Source organism: Leuresthes tenuis, unplaced genomic scaffold, assembly GCF_036924035.1.
Source record: "Leuresthes tenuis unplaced genomic scaffold, fLeuTen1.0.hap1 SCAF_22, whole genome shotgun sequence".
Classification (NCBI taxonomy): Eukaryota; Metazoa; Chordata; class Actinopteri; order Atheriniformes; family Atherinopsidae; genus Leuresthes; species Leuresthes tenuis.
In genome coordinates, this window is record NW_027325376.1 from 13525500 (window position 1) to 13549935 (window position 24436).

The following is a 24436-nucleotide window of genomic DNA, read 5'->3' on the forward strand; positions in this document are numbered from 1 at the left end:
AGGTTGTAAACATTTTCCCAAGCAAAATGTCAAATCATCAGCTACAGAATTCCCTTCAAATGTCATTTGAAGAAAAACTCACAAAGCTATTAAATGAAATGTGAAACCTGTATGGTCTATAAAATCAGTCAAATATCAGAGATCTTGACCAAGAAAACCACCATGCCAAAATCCAAAGTTTTATATTACCTTTACACATACACATGCACATGTTATGTGTGCTATAAACTATCTATATCATGTCTTCCTATAAACTATCAGTGTATCAAACCCTGACAGTTTGAATCAGTCATTTAGAGACTTAAGAAGCTAAGCAACATTTAGCAACCTAGTTTATCTCAAGTACAGTCCAGATTTATTAACAGTTAACAGCTACTTTTCATGTATACTTTTACTTTGTAAAGTTTTATTGTGGTAGGAGTAAAGGAATAATTAAGCCTATTTGGGTGTATTTTGGGCATTTTCGATTAGTGTATAGCTAATTTGCATATTCAAATTCATTTTCAAAGAAACTTGTAATACAAAAAATGTTACTTTTCATGGGTACTTTCATTGTATCAAGTTTCATTTTGATAGGAGTAAAGGAAAAAAATAGCCCCATTGTGGTGTATTATTGTCTGGCCTTATTGGCACACATCTCGGATTAATGAGAATTTAACATATTTCCTCAACTAGGATTCCTTAGGACTTTTAGTATGTTGTTCTGGACACCTCATAGAAATTATCTAAGCTGAAAAAAATTATTTTACAATTAGTCTGTTGTAAAACGTTACTTTGCCTGGACTATAAAGGAACGAAAGCAGTTTGCCAATTTAATATGTAGCTCTTTTATTGCGAGTCGATTTTTAGGTTTTCAGATTTACTTACACCTAAAATTGACTCTTAGACTGTAAGGATGTGTTGTGTTTTTTTTTTTTTTTTTTCAGATTTCACTAACAGCAAGCAAAGGCCTCTTCAGCTGCTTATAATTAGATGTTTTAGATGTGTTTTTTTTTTATGTAAGATTATAATTCAAGCGGTTTGCTCTCAATTTAGGCACAACAGCATATGTCTTTCCTTCAATGTTAGCATGTCATTAGTGCAAATAAATAATATTTGTGATATAAAAACCCCCACTTAACCTTATTTGCATACTGACTGTATGCATTCTGGCTTCTCAATGAATATGCTTTCACACATCCCTTCATGGGAGATTTAAGTATGATTAAATTATAGATCTATGACAAGAAAGAAAAAAGGTAGAATCCAAGTTACAAGCTCAAAGATATTTCACAAACTCAAGCTAGTTTATATGCCACCCTGTTGCCAAGTTATAACTTGAACTAAAAGTGTGTGCATGTGTGTGTATTCACAGAGGAGGTCAAACAGTAGGGGAGCATTTTATATCAAAGTCTAACAGGCCAGACTGGCTCTGTTAGGCACAATCACTCCCGCATGACCCAGTGTGTGTGTAACAGTGCTTAAATCGTTCCAGTATGATCATAACAATGTCATCAGAAACTTGGGAGAGCTGGAGAACAGGCAAACACAATGTGTGAGTGTGTCCAAGTGTTGGTCTGTCTGCCGGCATACGTGCCCGTGTTTCTGCAGAATGTGTGCATGTGTCAATGTGTGTTTCGGTTGTTTGAATGTACGCCTTTGTGTATATCCACATGATGGTATCTTACCATTCATAACTGTGTGCATTATCTGTCAGTGAGAGACAGAGTGTGTACGTGTAAGAGCGCACATCCAAAATGAACAATCCTGCCGTTTCTGAGGTTGGCCTGCAAAAAACACTATAAGTCAGAGTTGTGGAAATCTCAGAGGCCGGAATTCCTCCATTTGCTTCCAAACATCATTCACTCTAAGCGAGGTCAAGACCATAAAACGCACACATGCACAGAAACACGCACATGAAGACAAAAGGGTAGTCAGTGTGATGTTGGTGAACCGTGTCAGTATAAATCTGATAGTCCCAACATAACACAACGAAGGCCACAAAAATGTCAACAGTCTACTTAACCCCCTGGAACGGATGTGAGGGGGAACAACTCAGAGAGAAAGAGAAAAAAAACTGACCAATGGATGAACGTTGAAAGAAAGAATGAGTGCAAGGTGGCCAGAGCTAATGGAGAGCTAGGGAAAAAGAAGAGAACATATGGAGCTGTGTCAGATATCTGGAAAAGCAGAAAATGCACGTCCCCATGTTCACATAGATTTAGTCTCATTGCTTAAAGGGGAACTCTGGTATTTTTAAACCTAGACCTTATTTCTGGCATGAAATACGTTTACCTACTCACCGAGAACAGTTTGGTGAAAGTCGGCGTCCTTCGGAAGCTATTTAGATAACTCGTGATCCATATAACGGAGTGAACGGGACAAAGACAATGCGGCCTCTAAATAAGGTATTATCTGTCTTTATTTCACCAATACTTTAAGACGAATGAATGAACGTACGTGTACTATAGCTCTGTTAGCTCATAGGTGCTGTTATGTGGCTACTTATGGCTATAGGAGAGCTAACAGAGGGATTTCTACACAGGCACTCTACTGGGACCACTTCATCTATTAATGTGGCTCTCCTGTATGTTTATCACCTTCCACTAAAAACAAAAGCTGTGCCAGTCTGAAAGTGCACCGTAAGGTTAAGTGTGAGTGTAAACACATTTCAGATTTGAATCATGGGTTTTTAAAACCCTGAGATTTATTTTAAAGAAAATTCTTGCATTTTCTGAAATATCATGTTGGGTGACATGATTTTTTTCGTATTTGGTTTGGTTGTTTTTGGTTTTATTGTTATGTTTGCTAAAGGCAAATTCTAAGACACTGACTATAAAATGTCTTAATGTTGCTTTTCTTTCTTTTATTTGTTTTCTGGTTATGTTGTCTAATGTTAAACGGTGTATTCTTTGCTTACTTTTTTAGTTTTCTCCAAAAGCGTGCCGTATTTTTGTTTTTATTTTGTTCTAATTTGAAGATTGAGTGATACCTCCTACCTACTTGTTCATGTTCATAACTATTGAGATGCGCTACACCAGTTTATTTCAATGAATCCAGCAGTAGGCTTCTGCAGCAGAGGTAACGATCAACAAAATTAAACTCAGATTATGATAAAAAGCAAACTGACACCCTGCTCCATGAGCCAGTCAAATATAAAGATGGCCCCACTTCTAATTCTATAATGAATAGGATGTTTCTGTTGTTTTCCTCAACAATGTTAATTCACAGAAGTATAATTTCTAACTTTGGATTGTTTTGGCTCCAAATAAATGCAGGTCTACATGTCAAACTGCACACTCACACCACTGATACAGTTCTGATCATGACCTTCCAGCAAAAAGCCCGTCTTTTCTGTTTGCCTCCATCTGCATCTTTCGACTTGAAATTTAACTCTTCCAATAACTTTTCACATCCCACTCAGCCCTCCGTCCCTGTATGTTCAACCCAGTAAACCAATTTTTACGTCCTCCCGTTCTCCTAACGTTGAACTTACCTCATTCCCTCTCTTTAACCCCAAACACAAATTGCCAGCTGTAACCTTAAACTTACCTTTAACCATCGCCCCCTCTGCTCCGTCTACACACACCTCAGCTCACCCTGGGCCAGCCCAGTGGCCTGACCTTGTCTCCTCTCCATTTTAACTCTCCCATAACTCCACACAGACCTGAACTTCTGCCCTGAACACAGCCTCTCTAACACACGGCTCTGCACGTACGCACAAGAAAACACATAAACGCTTCCGATCATCTGTGTGAGTAAATTGATCTGCGTTCATAAAAATGTGTTGTAGCTGAGCTGTTACACTACGCGCTACCAGAGAATACAGGCAAAGGCTAAAAGGTAAAGAAGGAATCTGCATAAGAAAGTTGCAAAACTAGATTCCAGCTCTTTTTGCTCCCCTAAATTTTTTTTTTTTTTAATTCAAAGAATATAGCATATGCACTTATAGAAACAACCGTGAATAACCTGCCATTTTAAGGCTTTGAATGCACTTAATTGTACAATTTCTATGAAAGCAGAATGTTTTGTTTTTTTTGGAGGACACATAGTCCCACACGCATACTTGAGATCTTTTTATAGTGAGTTTTAATTGTCCTTTTCTTCTGTGGTCATTGGAAGGTTATACGGTACACTCAGGAAACATCCATTGGGTTTCTCTCCCAATTCACAACCATCCGCTCTCCAGTATATTCTCACATTCTCTGCAGTTATCACATTCTCAAATTTTGGTCAAGAAGGTGAAAGGTCTTATGGATTCTGAGAATATTGAAGTGTCATACACACAAACAGAGCCAGCTTCTGGCCAAGCCTTGTTCTTCGACTGACCCTTGACTCTCTTCCGTACTCTCACCCTGAAACTCAATGCTTATTTTCACATCCCATGCACGCCAACACACAGGTAGAAAAACACAGTTTTTCTCTTTACCGAGCATACTAAAATAGACATCCAGGCAGACCGTTTCACCCTTTCACTTTTATCTCTTTGCTTCACACACACACACACACACACACACTCTAACACAGTCCCAGTGTGTGCTAACCCAGGAGTAACTTGGTGAAGTCAGCCAATAAAACACAGAGGAATCGTTGGCATGTAACTTGACATTCTAGCGGTTTGTTTGGATAACCTCTTACTGCGCAGAACCAACACACATACACACTCACTCTCTCGCAGTACAGCACAGTATTTTACATTTATGGCTCTCTCGATCCAGCAAGACCCCACTGCCTCACACGGCCCCCAACGTTGCCCTCTCATCCACCCTGCCACACACACACACACACACACGCACACACACTCTCACAAATATATGTTCAGGCTACCCAGCCTCTGTTTTCCCAGCAATTATCTCTAAGCTAAATAGATACCCAAACACTGTAACTACAGGCCAGAGCTATTGTGAAAGCTGTACTTTTTTAAGGTAGGTTAGTGGTTCTGCTTGTAAATTATCTTAACTACTGGATGGATCCCCATGAAATTCAGTACCATACTTCATGCCCAGAGGGTGAATTCTAATGACTTTTCTTCCATTTCCAAAAATGTACAATTTCTCACTTTTGTGAGATGAGTCAAGAGTAAGACTTTGGGATTTAATATTTACAAAAGTGATAAAGAATAAAGAATAGACTAGTCTATTCTGACATATATACAGTCCTTTGAAATGAAAATAAATTCAGAGATCCTGCGTTATGCTGCTGGGTTTTTTCCCCGCTACGGCTCAGCTGTATTTCATTGATTGATTATAACTTATTCATTATGACCTAAAGTGAACTGGAATAAAGTAAATTCAGCTGAATAACCCAATTTAAAAAAAAATTAAAATTGGTTTGAAAATTAATTTAATTAAATATTCACAAAAATGTATCCATGTATGACTCCCCGATTAGCTTTATAAAGATGTACCTCTGCTCCAGTTTACTGTATATACCTTACAAGACAAAATTCTTATTTCACAACCATGTACCATGAGAACATACTATTTTTGTGGATGTGAAAGAGTGCGTGAGAACTACCTTTCCCCCTGCTGTGTGCTCAATGTCGGGATTTACGGGTCCCAGTGCTTCCTCTGAGAGCCAAATCTTCTTTAACTTTTACCTCAGTATGACCCTCAACTTTGTCTGCTTGCAAATGGATAGGTGGTTGTGTGGGTGTGAACATCGCACCAACAATGTCATCATCACCTCAGCTTGACCTCTGCATGTGTGAGAGCAGAGTAAAGCAGAATAGTTATCACCTCTTTAACTCATAGACTCAGAGCTCAGTTTTATTACAATCTTTGTGTGAGTACTTTTATGTAAGGACAGCAGATCGGGATAGCAGTTACCTCTCACCTAATCACAACCTTGACCTCTCGACAAAAAACTCGTTCACAATATAAAACATTGTAATGGCAGTGTTTTTCACTCTGTGCTTCAAAGGAACACACTGAGGAAAACTTGTACTTTAGTCATTTTAACTGGGACGTTTTAGGAACATAGACACCAAAATCATCTATGTGCACCTCATAGATCATCCACGACACCTTAGTGAAAATGTCAGGACCACTATAAATTGCGGACCATGACTGTCATTTTTTAGGTAGCAAAAGTTTCATGACCCTACATTGGTTGTGAAAATTGTGTGTATATGATACTCTGGGGTAAAATGAATCTGTCTTATAGATTTGTATCAATATAACTGATTTAAAGCAAGCATATTGAACTTTTGATCAGGGGTTGTTCGTTGTCGCTCAATCTCTGCACAAAATTGACATTGTTAAACCCCTGAACTGTGGAACTCTGTCCCATCGGATTTAAGATCTGTGAACACCTTTAAAAAGAAGCTTTAGACGCACATGTTTAAAGTGTCACTTGTTTAATTGCGCCTTATCTATCTGGTCTTGTTTACATTGGAAAATCTGTGTGTGGGGAATCTTGAGATGCGTATACTAATGTTCTCTTTGTAGCTTTTAGAGATGAGTCTTGTAACATGGGATCAGAGTTTTGCAGTTTGAGACATAAAGTGAGCACTGAAGAGACTTGTGGGACCGCAGTCTGCTCTTTTATTGGCCTGGATCCACAACCTTCACAAAGGGGCTATGATGCCTTTGAAATTGTTCATTTCCATCCCTCATTTTAGGCGATTGGGACAGTTAATTGCCCTGTTATCTCCATTTGGGAGCTTGGCTCTGCTTTCTGCACCCCAGCTGTGCACGCACCTCAGTGATGATGTTGCACAGAAACCCATCTAGAGTGACCCATGAACTGCACTATCAGATGTGATTTCATGCATCTCATATATCGGAGTTGGGAATCGTGCCTGCTATCGCAGAATAAAGAAATTGAGGAGAAAAGTTTTGACATGGCCATTTTTACTGTTAAGATAAATATCTCAAAATATTAACATATGTGAGGAGAGAATCATGTGTAATTTTAAAATTTGCGAAATGCATGGTGGGTGACATTTTCTCAAATACAACTTCAGGAATTAATAATAACTTTACCTTCGGTCCCAGAGTCGGATACCCAGCGTAACCTTGACTGGTGTTGTTCTGGTGCTGTGGTTAACGTTACCTCCACCCTGGTCTAACTCGGGCTTCAGATGTATTTTAATAATGGACAGTCTGACCACAGAGATTTCACAGATGTCCGAACATTGTCAACTCCTATGGGAAAAAAAACAACAAACACACAAAAAAATATCATACGGCACAAATTAATGTGGCCTAGTGAGTTTAACATCGCCTTGCAGCTTGTGTGCATTTTTGTGTGTGTATGTAATGTCTTCTAAAACAGTCTCACCATGGATGCTCCACACATGAACCCATGGTGTCATCTTCTCTTTCTCTTGGTAAAAAACAGATGCACATTTGCACACGATATGCACACGTTAGACCTTAAACTCATCCCATTTTGGCAGAACTTTTATCTCTGGAATATGGAGCCGTTTACTGAAACAGACAATGGGTTTCTTGAGTATTTGTCTGGTTTGTGATACTTTTCATCAAAAGGCCAAAGGACAGTTGGAGCAGCTTTAATATCCTGATAAAATAGCTTAAGAAAAAATGGAAAATTCTTAAATGGCCAAGCCAGTCACCTGCTTTAAATCCAATTGAACCTACTTTCTATATGCTGAAGAAAAAATTTAAAGGGACAAGCCCCCAGAATAAGCAGTTGAAGGTGGCTGCAGTAGAGGCTTGGCAGAGCATCACCAGAGAAGATACTCGGAGATATCTGGTGATGTCATCAGTCGCTGACTTCAAGCACTCATTGCACGAAAGGGCGACAAAACATGACAGCGTTAATGTACCTACCATTACTTTGTCCCAAACATTATGGTATACTGAAATAAGGGGAATAAATATAACAGGTGTTGTCATTTCTACATGGTGAGTGCAAGAAGAGCCAGAAACTAATGATGGATGGAAATGGAAATGGAATAGACGAGTCTACAAGCTGAGCAGATTCACAGCTGAAAGTCTGTCTTTATCTGGTCTTATTTAAGTGAACAGTTCGACGTTTTTGGCCATTCTTTGTAATTTGGTTTTTATAGGAGTTCTGCATCAAAACATCTAGTGGAATTGTGTTTTAAAGGGTTACTTTTTATGTTTACATAAAAGTACATACCTGTCTGGGGTATAACCTGCCTCTCACCCAATGACAGCTGGGATGGGATAGGATTGAGCACAGGTGTTCCGCATTTTACATTTCCACATAGGAATTGAAGGATTTCATTAATTTTTTGTCATAGTATCCATCAAATCAATTTACTTAATTTTCCACCATGCCAATTCATTCAATACAACCTGCAACTGAGCCCTGGTTCAGCCAACTCTCATCAGTGCCGGTCGATATTCTGTAACTTGACAAGAGTCCACTCGTTCCAAAACTAAATTGAAAGGATACCATAAGAATACACACATTGGTGGTGTATATCAAAATGGAAAACAAAAAATTCCCACTGGTTAGTGTTACATTTTATGCTGTGAAAAATGAGAGAAAATGACACAAGGAAGTGTGCGCAGTTGTAAGATCATTCCAATGAATCCTTCAGGCTGTTACTGCAAAATGTGATTCAACAAAGTGCTATTTCCGTCTTTTTTTGATGGATTAAAAGTCATGGTGGGGAATTTAAACATAAACTGATGACTACGTTAAAATGAACAGAACTCATTTTAAATCAGTTGAACGACAAAATGTGAAAAATGTACGAGGGCCTGCAAATTTCATGATTTATTCTAACCTACTGCTATAAAAGTGAGTGTGGGCATCAGAAAGCGCAAAAGCATAAAAAGCAAATAGTAATAGTATGAAAAGTTTAGTTCACAATTTCTAAAAATCCTAAAAGTCCGGTCAACTGGAACGTCTGTGTGATGTGATCTGGGATAACGACGATCAATAACCATAGAATGCTGCCACTCCTGGCTGAACTCCTCTATTAGCACGATGAAACATTGAAACAAGCACTATGTGTCAACCTCATGAGGGAGAGACATTTCCAAAAAGCTAATCTAAACCAGGCTACATATGTGGCTCCTGATGGTCATTAACCATGTTTGAGATGGATTCGGAATATATCAGGTCTTAAAATTTCTGGAGGCCACATCACATGAAAACAGTTACAATGTGAATGCAGGATATGGACAAAGTTGGTATTTGGACTTTTGCGTCTGTAACTTCATAAGGAGCTCAGTCCAGTGCTGTGATGGAGCAACAGTGACTTCAAGCTCTCTTTAGTTCCTCAAAAAACACCTCACTAGATGTAATTGATGTGATTTAGAAGGAGACTTAAGCAGATTTTTGCACGAGGAAGAACTCAAACTTCTGAACTTCCATCTTTCTCCACTGTATTAAATCTAATTGGTCAATGTGGCATCCAGCTGAAATTAAAGAGCCCCGGCACTGACCGTTCTCTTACCTCACAGTAACGACTGTTATTGTTCCTCAACTGGCAAAAGTCAGCGCTCACATTTTCAGGGAAGGCATTTGAGAAATTTCGCCCACCTGTGTTTCCTTAAGTAGTGATTTCTTGGCGAGGTGAGACGGCTTTTGAAAAGAAATCATGAAAGCTCTACATTGGACCCGCTGTAGATACACAAGCTGGCAGATGTGTGTGTTTGTGTGTATATATAAATAAATATACACACGATGTATTAATACATACTCATTTTATCAACAGCACTGTTTTACAAGCATATGGACATGATCACTGATAGGTAAATAAAAAAAGGAATTACACTATAAATACCTGGAGGAACATGTGTGTGTTCATGCTTTTGTGTGTGTGCAACAACGCTATAAAACCATAGAAGAATGTGTTTTTACTCCTTAATGAGGTTCATCTAAACAACGAAGGCGTTCAGTAACAAGCCCCTTCACACGCAAGGTGAAGATATGAAATGGAGGGATGGGGGGGCAAGGTTTTTATAGATAGATATAGATACTCAGCAGAATGCATAACTGCGTTTTAGTTTGTGGGTTTTGCACTTTGAAACTCCTTGGATTACCACGACCTGTATGACTGATAATCTACAACAACAGGTTATGAACTGTTATAAATGAGTATGTATGTGTGCAGCATGTGTATCCTTTATTTCATTTCATGTGTGTCGGCTTTTCCCCATAGTTCACTCAACTGCAAAGAGTGGTCATACAATTTTGTTGCACCTACACAGTGACAGTAAAGGCATTCATTCAAGGCAGATATCCACAGGCACTCACGTTTGATTTTGACACTGCCTTAAAAAGTTGCAAATGTGTTTGCAAAATGTCTTCAAGTTGAATTTAAGTTGAACTTTTGACCTAATTAAAAGTCTGTAGTGTCACAGGATTAAAGCATTAGAGCATAATTCCTACAAACTTTCACTTTTCACCCATCTATGAATATTTATCTGTAATTTAAAAGCACCCACAAGTAATGCAATAAAGACAAAACCTGTATGTGTTGTCCTTATCTATAGCTCACCTGTTGGCCCATGTCCTTATCAGGCTCAGAGTGCAATACTTCGTCCTTGCTGCGGGCCTAATTTCATTCCAATCTCAGGTCATTTACGACATATCAAACCACCTGCTCAATTCTGATTTCCGGTTACCTTTCCACTGCATTAACAATACCAAGGCAGAAAGCTATCAAAATATTCACCCGAGTGGAATTCAAACCTGAAATGAAAGATTTTTTTTTTAATTTACCCCAAAATAGGAAGTGCAAGGCCATCCTACTAAGTTTAATGAATAGCTCAAATTTGAGCCAACATTTTGATTCTACATTTCATACTTTCATTCATTCTACAATTTTGGCCTATAGACTACGTACCAGCATTGATGTTTCAAGGTTGCCCGGAGTCTTCTTAAAGCAAATGTTATAGTCACTTTCATACCAAACAAGGAACCAGTTCGAAACATAACTGCATGTGAATCTGTGGAATCTGCTGGGAAGGGTCGAGATTCAATTTCTGGTTTTCATTTTGTTGTTTGAGTTGTACTGACCATTAAAGTTTGAGAGAGCTTTGGTTGCATGTGGGTGTTCAGAGACAAAGAGGTAAAACACGTTGGCCTAAATCAGATCAGGAATTTTCCACGGGCTTCCACTGGGCCAAATCTGGCTCTTTCACTCAATTAGGCCCTTTGATTGTTTATAAATAGAAACATACTTATAAATAAATACATCGATCGAATCAGAGAGTTGCTTTTCCATAAAGCACGGTGGTCCTTTCATTTTTACAAAGTTATAAATCAGACCATTAAAGCAGATGAAATCAGGGCTGGTTATATGCGTTAAATGCAGTGTTGTGATTATTAAAAAGTGTGTGCCTACTTTCCCAATCACGAAACACCATTTTTTCTCTGCCTTTGTGTACATGTTTCTTTTACAGTTTATGAAAACTAATAAATAAATGGGAAAAAAAAGTCAAAAACATGCCCTGATGTATCTGTAAACATTTAAACTCACAGAAATGTGTACATCTGGCCCTTTTTGCACAAGACTTTTTTTCCACCTCACCATTCAAAATAACAAATTAAAGAGGCCTGGACTAAATACTATCTCAAAACCATTGACTATTGTCTTATGACACTTTAGCTTTTAAAAAAATATGTGTCCATTTTCCATATATCCGCTTGGCATACCAGAAACACAGACATATTGACCGATGCAAAGTGCACAGATCACTGCAGATGTTTCAAGATTCTGTTCAGTGTTACTTCAAAAAGCATAATCTGTTTCATTGCTGTTGAACATAAAATGCAATGAATGCGGTCTGCAGCACTGCTTGTTGGTCATTCCACACCATACAAGCCGACAATTGCAAGGTATGTCAATACTGTGTAGCTAGTTGTGCACTTTTGAGTTTTTTGTGAATTGCTGCTACATCCTATTGTGAACACAGAAAGAGGGCATCAAGTCAACCGTGAAGTGGAATCACTCGCAGTGTTTGTTCCTTTGAAAACTGCGAGGAGTTGGTCTTATACAGTATCCAGTATAGATGTTGCCAAAATCTGTTATGCTGCATATGCAACTCATAGTTTAGAGTAAAGCCAAGGCCCAATTCCAATTTCAACATGCACAGCCCCGCATAATTCCAGCTGAGTTCCCACTGAGTGCATGATGAGTTAGAGCTGGAAAAATGTCAAATCACTAAGTACATGAGGACTCTGATGCAGACTTTTCAACATCGTTATGTGCCCTTGCTATGAGTCTGCATATTTCCAGGCTTTGTTGCAGAAATTGTCTACATTTCGTAGGGAAATTCATGTACAAACATTGTTGTCCGACCCCCCAGAAAATGTACAAAAACATGTGCAGCTGGTGGGATAAAGAGATCCACAGGGGTGTTTGTGCATAAAGTTTTTTTTAATGTTACGATTTTTAAGTTTTGTTTTTTTTTCTAATGTACACGAAAATAACAATAGCACAGTGTCAACACATTTAATCATTTAGTCAGAAGTCAGGAGGACTTTTGCATCGCATTAAACAGACAAACATGTCTTAATTTGGAGCCCTAAGTGTGTGGAGGATGGCGTTTCACATAAAACTGCCAAATTTAAGAGCCTCGTCCTCACCACTCATGTTTTTTTAAGTAATTTTACTTTGACATGTAATCGCTGCATTCAGTAGCTGTTTCCCTACACTATCACCCCTCACCACAGTCCCACCCTTCCACTAAACAAACCAGGATGAGCACATGAAATGAAAAACGCTGAAAGTTGCTGGCATTAAAAAAAAAAGTTGTCTTCATCAGTAGAAATACAAAGTTTTCTGCTTTGTGATTTTTTCACATTTTGACTGGGCGGTTAGATCAAATGTATTATACCCAAGTGTCAGAAACAGAGATGCATGACATTAAATTGTCCTTTTTAAACAGTAAGCAAGATGAAAAAAAAAGAAAATAGAGAACTGTAATATTTCCGAGGAAAATACAGTTTCATAATTTTCACAACTTTTGCCTGGTTTGTGTGTAGTTTGTGCACAATCTTGCAAACAAACGAAAAGCTCTGATCACATACCGCATTAAAATAAAGCATGACATTAATGGCAAGCTGAGTGTATAAAACAGACAGTGAGAGAAGAGAAAAACAGTAGGATTTACAGGAATCGAGAAAGAAAAATGAGATTAAGGTAGAAGAGAACCGAGCAGAGATTTAATGATGGAGGTAAAGCTGAGGTTTTCTTTCCGAATCTGAAAAGTTTCTTCTTCTTGATTCCCCTTGATGATGGTAAATCTTATATTCCACATTATGCTGCCTGCAGTGTGTATGCAGTGTGTGTAAATCTAAAGTGTTTTCTCTAAGCGAGTGGAATATTTTTCTAATGAGTTTTTTTTTCCTGACTTAACCAGCAGACGAAGCCACACGTAAACACACACGCACACACACACACACACACACACACTATCAAACAAGCATATGGTAATGCAATTGAGCAGGAGACAGAGGGCTTGCAGAGGCCAAGGGAGACACACACACACACACACATACACAAAGTTCACTTGTATTTGCATTTTATTCTCCAAGTGCACTTGTGTGTGTGTGTGTGTGTACATAAATCAGAACACATGCACAGTGAATATATACCTTTGTGCACATATAAAGTGGAGGGAGTTTTCTATCTGTTCTAAATGGGCGGGTGCCGAATGCCACCCACCTCGTAAGCAAGGTAGGCAAAATATGGTGGTCGTCAAAACAAAAATCACCAAAACAAAAACAATACAAAAAAAAAAAACACGGCATAAACATCCGTTTGTGTGACCTGTGACTTTTTTTGGCACGTTTGCATTCTGTATGTGTGCACGCTTGTTCACAGGTATACAGAAGCATGCATGTTTGTGCTTGTTTGTGTGTGTGTGTGTGTGTGTGTGTGTGCTCTGCATGAACATCATCACCAAAAATACCATGAAGGCCCCGACCAAAACATTCACGTTTTCACAACAGTTCCAGGAAGACATCAAAGGTTGTGACCTCCGTCACCTCCCCCTATCTCTGGTGCGTGGAGTCAAGTCACCAGATATCATCTCTGTCATTTTATCACTCTGGTTGCATTGTTAACGGCTGCAGATTCACCTGCCAAACAACACGTTCTCCGCAACCTTTTGGCCTCCAATTCACCTCAATGACTCCAGAGTTTTACAAAAAAAATTTAAAAAAAGGGAGATTAAGATGAAATGTGAAATAAAAGAAATGTTTCTAAAAGCTAACATCTTACAGCATAATATTCTACAATGCCTGTTTGCAGAGGTCAGACCCTTTAGCTTTTTTCTTCTTTTGTTATTCTATAAACTCGATGTGAAATACATTTTTGTGGCGTTTGTATTATTTGATCAATTTAACAGTTCCACCACTTTGATGGTGCAAACAAAATAAAAGTCATACTGAGACATTTTAATATTTTCCCGAAAGGGACATTTAGCTTTTTTGAAGTGGTATTGTGTGACGTACATGAGACCTGCAGCCAACAGCAATCAGAACATTCTCAGTTTGGAGAATCAGGAAGGAATTCTGCAGAGCCAAGCTAACAGCTAATCAGAACAGGGGCACAGAAGTGAGATCAACACAAACCTCAAATTTCATAGTGGTTCAAGTGAAGGGGATAAATATGGAATGAATTTTACACCACATCACTTTGCATCAGATATATATGTATATATATATATATATATATATATATCAAAGGTTTTCTTAACTGAATAATGTTCCTGCTGCTATGCTGCATTGTATGGACAATGGCTGCCAAGAAGCTGTGATCCTCAGTTCTGCAGATGATTGCTGTCACTCTGAAATGGCAACATGTATCCCTGTCTCAATTTTCTATAATACTGAACCAGGTTCTTTTGCAGGTTTTGCATAAGTTTATCTTTATTTAGCACCTTCCATCTTTCAGTTCTGAGACATTTCAATTCCAGGCGCTGCAGATGACAAACTCTCCCACAGCATGATGCTGCCACCACTATGCTTTACTGTGGTCATGGTGTTTGCGCCACACGCAGTACCTTTCCTGTTGGCCAGAATGTGCAGTTGTATCTCATCTCACCAAAGTAATCGCTTCTACATGTCTTGGGAGTCTCCCAGATGCCTTTTGGTAAACAACAATTATGCTTTCTCATTTTCTTCTTCTTTAAGGAACGGCTTGTGTACTTTCAATTAACAACAGGTGAGCAAAATTATTTTTCAAAGAAGATGGACAAAAAGTGGTGTTAAAAATGATCTATTTAGTTCATGAACTTAAGACTGAAATCTGAGTGAAGACAAAATGCAGAAATCTAAATTTGTACAAGTAAACACTCAAAGGACAAGTCGTGGCTACTGAAATGTGTAAAGCGCACAATTTCTTCCATTAAATGAAATAGTCACATTTGTTTTGATGCAGGCAACAGCTCTCTGGCTCTTTCTCATAGTCAAGTGACGCACGACTGCATTTCAAAGTTTATTTGATTTATGATGAGGTCATTTTGCTCATAAAGGCATGACAACAATTTTTGAGTTTGTGAACCAATGTTGCTGCCGTAAATGTCTGAGAAAACCAAATATCTGTTAAGATTTCAACACTGCTCTGTGCCCTTCATTCATTCCATCTGCTCGTTTGCCATGGATCTACTTTGACTGATACAAGTGGGCACAATCTGTTTCATACACAATAAACTGCCTTATTTAGTCTACCAGTCTGTTGTTGTTGAAAGATGCTTTGTTAAGATGAGGCTTTGGTAACAAGTCCTCCTCATTGCTGGAAGTTTAAGTTGCGGATGCATGTTATCTGATGTGGAACAGAACACTAACAGCTCTTTGTAGGTCACCAAAATTTACAATACACGTGTGCACGTCTTCATTGGTGTCCCTCACACAGTAAAGCTTGGAACACGATGGAAGGTTTGAAAGGTTTTTTGGAGAAAGGCTACATGCTCGTATTCAGTTCCCCTTTTTCAACCAAAGTGGTTCCAGTGCTGGTTCAGAACTGGTTCAAGTCCGTTCTAATTTGGTTCTCTAGGCAACCAGCAAAGAACTGGTTTATTTTCCACAGCTAGTCACACAGAGAAACATCATACAATCACTTAAAACATCTTCCAATGCATCTCTAGAACCTCTCTTGTATATTTTAGGTTTCTTTAGGGCACCACTGAGCAAAGAAATAGTGTATCTCAACAGATTACTGTTTGTACATTTTCCTGCCAGCCACTTTCTTATTATCACCATTCTAGCGTATAAACAACAGTCAGTGTTGGCTAGGCTGACTAGTTTTTTCAAATGTCGAGAGGAATTTAAGAATGGCGCTGCAAAAGGGATTCATACATGCTGTTTAAAGCATGACTTAAAAATGCCATCTGGCCATATTAAAACACCTGACGATGTTTGTGGACAAAGTTCCAAACGTGGTTTATAAATTCATTTGAAAACCGCGATTGTGAATGTTGCATTGTGCAGTGCGCATTGAGCAGCACTCATAAATTCTGCTGGCAGTATTGCATCATGTTTCTACAATAACCAGGAATATTTAAACTTAGTATTTGTTCTAGACTGGGCTTTCACCCTCTAGTGCCCTCAATTTAATTTCACTAAATAATTTGGTCAATTATCCCCTGTTTACTTCTATATTCTCTAAGAGAGTATATTTTTTGTTATCTAATTTTGTTATCCAATCTTGTGTTTTCTATACTTTTTAAAGTTTTATTTTTACCCTCTGTGTGCTGACTCCTGTTGTATAAGCTGCTGGAGACTGAATATCCCGGGGGGAGTCATCCCAAAAGGATCAATAAAGTTGAGTCCAAGTCTAAGTCTCCAGAGTTTCCTTTTCATTTTTGGAAGACAAAGGGTAAAGCAAGGTTGATGCAATCTGAAGTTACATGTAGATGCCATAAATTCAACACAAAGCTCCTTAATACATTGGTCCAGGTGAAAATTCTGATCCCTCAGGAAACAAATTCTGGAGTCTAAAAGTGTCTAGCAAATCTTGGGAAAAAAAGTGCAGCTTTGTTTTTTTCACAGCAGCAGAGATGAGATGGCACACTTTGTTAATGGGAATCCTGACAGTCCAGTCGTCACAGAAAGTAGGTCATGAACTGGAAAAAGAGCACAGATTCAGTGTGGCCTCTGGTTCAGATAACTTATTCAACTTGCAGCCAAAATAATACTTTCAAGTTTCTTGAGTTTCAAGTGTTCCTCTCTGTCTGTGGCATTAGATTAAATTCCATTCATCAAGTGTAAACTGTTACAGAAAAAATTATTTTAGACTGTTATATTAGCTATTTTTCATCTTCTCACACATTCAGCTCATATATCACCTGCTCTTTTTAAACTTAAATTTTAGACAACAACCAATATGTGAACTCTCCTTTAGCTGCAGAATGACTCAGGTATTTTTGTGTATAAATGCTCATAGCAATGTGTGTGTGCACATATGTGTGTGTGTGTGTGTGAGCGAGAGAGAGAGAGTGAGAGAGAGAGAGAGAGAAAGAGTCAGGTGTCAAGTTTACCCCCAGATCGACCCCACCTGGGAATGATCTTGTCTCAGCGGGGGAAGCCAAAGCTGCTTCTCTATGTGTGTGTGTTTATGTAAAGGTGTGTTGTATGTCTGTGTGTGTCTAACCCAGGGATGACTCATGAACCATCTGGAGGCCAGATGCAGGTTAGAAAACTACTCTCTCCTCACTGCTTGCCTCCCTGCAGTTGTTGTTAGTTCCCTTAGTTAACCCATGAACCCCGACCTCTACACTGTGGCATGGGTGTGCGTGTTTGAGTTTGAGCCTGGGTGTGTATTCCTAGTTGAGTAAACGGGGAAGGTGGTGACCTTTCTCAGAGGTGGCAAACTCTTTCTTAGCGACCTCCAGAGTTCAAGTTCACATATTGGCCCTGTTCCCACTCAAACAGCCTCCAACTTTTTTCACCTCTTTGCTTGTCTCACTCTTTGTCAGCCCAGCCTTCCTGCCTCCTCGTACAGTGACCAAACCAAACCACAAAATGTCTCACAGGCCTCCCAAGTCTGATAGAGGCGACACAAATGAAAGAAAAGTCCTTTTCTCTCATTTTTACTTGAATGGACAGAACACCTTTATCATTATATTAAGTGTAAGATAGGCCAAAATGAAACAGGAGCTTGCCACCCCGACCACTAGTACATAATGAACACTATGCAGTGAATAAGTGAGTGAGTAAAAGAGCGTTCAAACACAGCCAAAGATTTTAAAGTACATTCAGACTTCTGAGTTTCTAAAACAAGGGGATTGAGGGAACCAAAGTAAATCAACACCTAATTTGATAAGAATTGAATTGCACCCTAAACTGTGTGGTTCCCACAAACGAGTGTGAAAACTTAAAGACTAATTGTTCTGCTCCAAACCGTTATCCCCACACACGCTCTCCTGCTGTGATCCATCGCAGCTAGCTCTGGGTGGCAGAGAAAAACAATCAGGCCACTGTGAGACAGTTGATCCAGAGAGCTTATGGACACATTGTAGACACATTGTGGAAACTTATGGAGCTTAATTTTCTAAAGAGCAGCTGCAATGTTTCTGCAACATAAGAACAAAGAGGACCTATCAAAGTGGTAACACACAGGCCGCTGCAGGCCACTCTTTGTAGATGAAACACTTGTTTATTTGCTGTCAAGTGTTTCGCAAAAAGCAACAACCCCAAGCCTTACCAGTAAATCATCAAAATAACTGTGTGTATGTCTGTCTACCAAGACCAGTAAATCAGTGAGGAATTAAGTAAGTATAACAGCTGAAGATTCTTCTCTTCTTTCACCAGAATCTTTGATTTCATCCCGAGAGGCTCCTAATTTGTACATATAAACCCTTAAGGGACATTGCTGTATTTGAGTACTATTAGAAATGCTGAGAAAATAATCTGTTTATAATTGCACGCCTTACACACACTTTCTATGTGATGACCACTGTTACTGTCACACCCTAATGAAGTGCGGACCCCGGTGCGGCCACAGAGTCAGGAGAAACAAAACTCTTAGTTCTCTTAGTTACCAGTGACTCAATCTATAGACTCCGCCCTCACCACAGAATCAAAACATATCCTTTGTGATTCGGAAAACGTGACAGTTTGGAGATCATGTTCATCATATTAAGATTTACTGAGGGCAAGGAGACTATAGAAATCTGCCGTTTATCACAGTAATCTCTCCTGTATGAATGTGCAGAATACGTTAGCACACACAAGGACATTAAGAATGAATTCTTGATGTGGAATCTGTGCTTTAAGACACAGGTTGACTAGTCACAAAAATACATTACTGCAATAGAAAATCGTTTTATCTTTAGCCAACGTGCGCTACTGTTTGAATAACTTACAGTCAGTTAGTCTGAGCTGCAACCATAAATATGAAAGACATACAGTCTGAATCCCTGTGTATCAAATAAGAATTGTGAGTCTTTATTCTGCACTGCTTCAGCTGCTTAAATGTTAATGCCTTCAATGTTAGTCACTGTGTCAGTATCCAGTTTCATTCCTAATCAGTGTCTTGGTGGTCAATTAAAAATCAATGACTAAATCAAAAGGATATCAGACCTCAAAGATACATATTTTTGTCCAGTTGGTTTAACTATTCAGCTCCACCCTTTTGTAAGACACTAATTACCAATAATCACTGGTGGCTCCAAAAAAAAAAAAAAAAAGATCTTGAGCTTTCATGTCAGTAACTCATAAAACCAGTGGCGTTCACAATGGCCGTGTCTACTTTTTGTATGTTAATTTGTACCCCTTCCCTTGTTGTAGCAAAGCTAATGAAAAGTTGAAATCCTACTAAATTACTTTCTTGTGATTGTTGGGCCAGATACTATCATTAAGGTGACATTTAGTGTAAGACAGACTATTTAAATATCAAATCATTCATGTGTACTTTGGTGTGCAGGTCTGTGTGGACTGACACACTTTTGGAGCCAGCCTCAAGTGGCCTTTAACGGACTGCAGTTGTTTCAATTTTAAAATCCACTTGCCATTTGGTTACCCCAGACCACAATCCCTTTCTTGCCTTTAAGTGCTCTCAGGGCTTAAAAGTTGCCATGAGAAAAAAGAACAATTTAGTGACTACAGATTTGGTGTTTATCAAGAAAACAAAGGAAATAAGCTGCCCGATTAATTCCCTATCAAAATACTTGTTTTATCGCAGATATTCTAAATCAACAAAAGGCCATGTAATCTGGTCAGTTTTACATGTCTTTAAAAACAGATTTGCTGTCAAATGAGCTGTGCAATGCAGCACCACTTGGCCAAAAAACAAAGACGTCAACGGAGACAACATAATGGCCACTAACTGAAATGTAAACAGACATAAATGAGAACACATTTGACCATCAGAGAACATATATAAACATGTCACATGTAACATTCTCCGTCATAGGTGAAGGTAGCAATCATGTTTTGTGGGAATTAGAACAAAGTGAAACATGATTTTTCTCCCTCTCATTATAATAAGATGGATGGTTTATTCACCATAGAATTGGAATCATGATCTCCTCTGCCAGCTGAATGATGACTGCTTGTGTACTTATTACCTTTACTGTAAATCACATGAGTAAAGCAGTTGTAGTCATCTGCAGTAGTATGTTTCTCAATGCTGGCATCGCTCTCTGACATTTCCATGAACCAGGTCTTGATGTTCTTCACATGAAGAGAGGAGAGATCGAGGGGAAGGATGAAAGACGAGTTCAGAAAAGAAACAATAGAAATCTGTTGGGCAGATGTCGCTCCCCTCTTTTTCCCCTATTTCCCAACTCTCATGTTGAAAGTGGGGGAAATCTCTCCAGCGTGAGCACAATTTTCCCACATAGAGACAAGGACGCTCCCATGTGTCCGAGCCAGTCAGTGGTTCCCTTTTAACACACTTTCTGACATGTGTTGGCGCACACATATTTACACGTACATTTTTTTTTTATCACTTTATGTCAGTGATAGTAAAGTCAAGTTCACAGTAAAGACATTGCATGATTACAACACTATCAGTAAAAAGTAACAGTCATCTTTATCTTTAATTTTAGGCCTACCATGAATGGAACTATAAAATGAAAGTAAATGTAGCACAGAGAGGCATGGCATGGACATCCTCTTTGGCGATTATAACCACATTATAACTGACTATTCTCAAAGCTTTGAATGTTCTTCAACAATATATCCTAAAGTTTTCTGCTTTTTAAAGTTTGTTTTTTTCTGGAGATATTTTTAGGTCATATCAGCTTAGCGATGAAGTTGTTTTGAAAATTATTTTAGACTTTGAACAGTTTGTTGTCATTCAGGTTCTTTAGAAATAATCAAGAATCTTTAAAATAATTGCGGTGGTTATTTCCTCACTTTTTTGGGTGGTTTTCGGGTTGTTTTGAGTAATGTTTTGGAAAAAAAAATCAGCCCACCTCAGATGGTGTCAAATACTGCAGTTGTTTTTTCAGGAGCCTTGGGTGTCACAACTCAATGCAAAGGAGAGTATGGAAAAAGTTAAATAGTGTATCCATCCATCTATCCAGTCACTCATCCATTTTCCATACCCCTAATCCTATTCAGGCTTGCGGGGGGCTTGAGCTTATCCCAGCAGCCACTGTGCAAGTTCATCACAGAGCATGAAATTATATATTTTCATGTGTACTAACCACCATACCATAAAAAAAAAGAAAATGTTGATCAGTCAAGGTCTTTTAGAAAGCCTGGAGAACTATTGCTCAGGACCACTTGAAAAGATTACAAGACTGGCTCCTTGAAGCAAAATATAGAGAAATTTGGGGTGGTTCAAGACTTTTGCACAGTACTCTAGCTTAAATCTAACCATTATTATTTCCTAAACTTAACCAACCAGTTGTGTTGCATAAACCTAACAGCATGTGACTGAAAGGGAAACAGAGGTTAAACATTTAAATTAAATCAATGGAGTGAGAGAATCTTTTATGCTGGTCATTTGCTTTCAGCTAACATTGCCGACATAACTTTGTCCCTATGTCATAGACCCAATGAATTCTCACAAAACAGCAATATTTTAATTCTTGGTATAAGAACAGACTGTTAATATTTCTAAAGGTTATTTCAGATTTTGGGGGTTATTTTTAATTACAAATTATTACAGGCTTCATTTCTGCTGTCTTTCTCCATTTTTGGGGGTTATATTATGTATATTGTGTAGGCATTAAAAGATATTTAGATCAGAAAGAAAACCTCAGCATGACTCATTAGAAGGTATTTACCGTAAGCCACCACCTGTGAGTAAAAATATGCCGCCAACTGGACCAATTTGTTGTTCTAGCTTGTTACACGCAAACACACACAAATCCAAAGACAGGCGTCTCGATGGAAATTAGTGGTGTCAGGCCCTCTTCCTGCCAGCTGTTACATCCCCTCTGAACAGAGGAAAGCCAGGAAACACACAGTAATTATACTTTCCTCTGAAACAAACACAGATATTAGTGCCACCACATGGTCCAAGAATGTAGTTTGAATAATAGATTTAAATGTAACATGGTGAACTTTGTTAATGTTACCCTCAGGGTGAATTGCAGTAGCTTGGTGATCCTTTATCTTTCCATTTACCTTCGCAGTGGCAACATTTCAGATATGCAAATCAAATATAGCAACTGCTGTCATTGCTGGGTGATGTTATATAAAAAAAAAACTGGTGGATTTCTACTTTGATTTTTGTGGGGGTCAGAAATGCAGAAGATATTTGCCTGAACAGCTATAAATGTGTAACTGTAACAATAACTTGGACTTAAGTTATATGGCTTATCTTATCATTCGTGACTGTAAAGTATCACAATTTCTGAGCTTGCTGCAATAAAACATCCTTTCACGTGTAGGCTTACGTGGTCTTTGACAGGTAGGGTAGGTTTCAGCCCCCAAAACCAATTCAAAGGAAGGACATTTTGTGTTTTGTCAAACAAGTGAGACACAACAATCAGATGCAGACACGGTTTCCTTTTTGACTCTTTAACCAAACGGGTGGGAGAGCAGGCAGCGGTTTATCCCTCTCTGCCACACTGTTTATTTGGCTGCTTGTGGGACACTAAACAAGCGATCCGTCACTGGAGACATTTTGTCCAACCCTGTGCCTGCATGGCGAACTAAAGCTAAACAAGCTCTGAACTTGATCCTGGCAGCTCTGGCGCCGTTAGGTGGTTTTTGACTCGATATTGTTCATTTGACGCCAGACAGGAAGCTTTGTGGAAGAACAAGTTGGGAAGCTGAAATATACTTTGGGCCTGACTCAGTGTTACTCCTTCCATCTGTGTACTCTTTCTTGCAATAAAAAAAAAAAGAAAAATCCCTTTACATTTTTTTTTTTGTAGGATCCTGATTGTGGAAGCGTTAGCACTAAAACTGACACTGATACTTCAAATTGGACAAGCAGAGCTGGAGGGGAGGCTGTGATACACAAAATGATGAGCCCCAGTGCTTGAGCAGACAGGACTGTAAGTGTGAAGTACTAAATATCATCAAGTAACACAGTCTTCAAACAGGGGCTGAACAGGGATAAATGTAACTCTCAAAACTGCCATGGTAGGGACCCAGAACCTTCGAGGAAATCCTTGCAGCACTGAACTTTTTTGACTAGTCAGTTTTCTCTGAGTTTTACTCTACTTTTTTGTGTCTCAGTCATCACATGATTATTATCCACCTTATAATTCCATTCACTTTAAGCTGCATTAAAGGGATACTTTTAGACAACAGTGATTATGCACCAAGGCTAAAACAATTAAAAACAGCAACAACTCACTGAAACAAGTTGTCTTCAAACAGTTTAACACACACAAATCTGACTTCAGGCCAAATGTTCAGAAACTGATATAATTTGAACATGATGTTTACAGATCTGAGTAAAAAAACAAAAAAAAACAAGCCTGGTCTCACTCCCAACTGATGTATACTGATATTTGTCCAAATCTTTTGGAATCACTTCAACATCTCCTTTCATGGTTCGGTGCCTAAACCTAACCAGAGAGAAATAGCAAAACTGGAAAAATGATGGATTCACACCAGATTTGAGGGACACTTTTTATGTTAAATTTGTCACAGCATCGAAACAAAATTACACCACAGACGCCATCAGCTTTGACAAAACTGCTACGTTTGATGTCCTAGAAATGAAAAAGGGGCTGAAATCACAAACTGTTTTCAGGCCTTGTAAAAATCAGGGAAATGCCAAATGTTTTGAGAAGTGCTTGTGCTGTTCTTTTCATTGCCGTGAAAATGGGCTTTGTATTCTGCCCATGAATGCAATTCAGGCTTCAGGACAGCTCTCTGTGAAATACTTTGATTCACTTAAGAGACAAAACATGAACAACTTCAAGTGGAAACAGAGCTAAACAGCCAAATGCACAGGCACGAAATGGATAACAGTAAACCCCCAAGTAGATAAAAGCCCTGCAACATCAAGTTTCAATGAATGCATATGTTGTAATTCTGTATTCAGCAGCCATGCCTGATCAGTTAGATGTAGAGTTCAAGTCCCGGAAACCTCAAGAAAAAAAATAAAAATAAAAAATAGGCCCCAGTGTTCAGTTTGAAT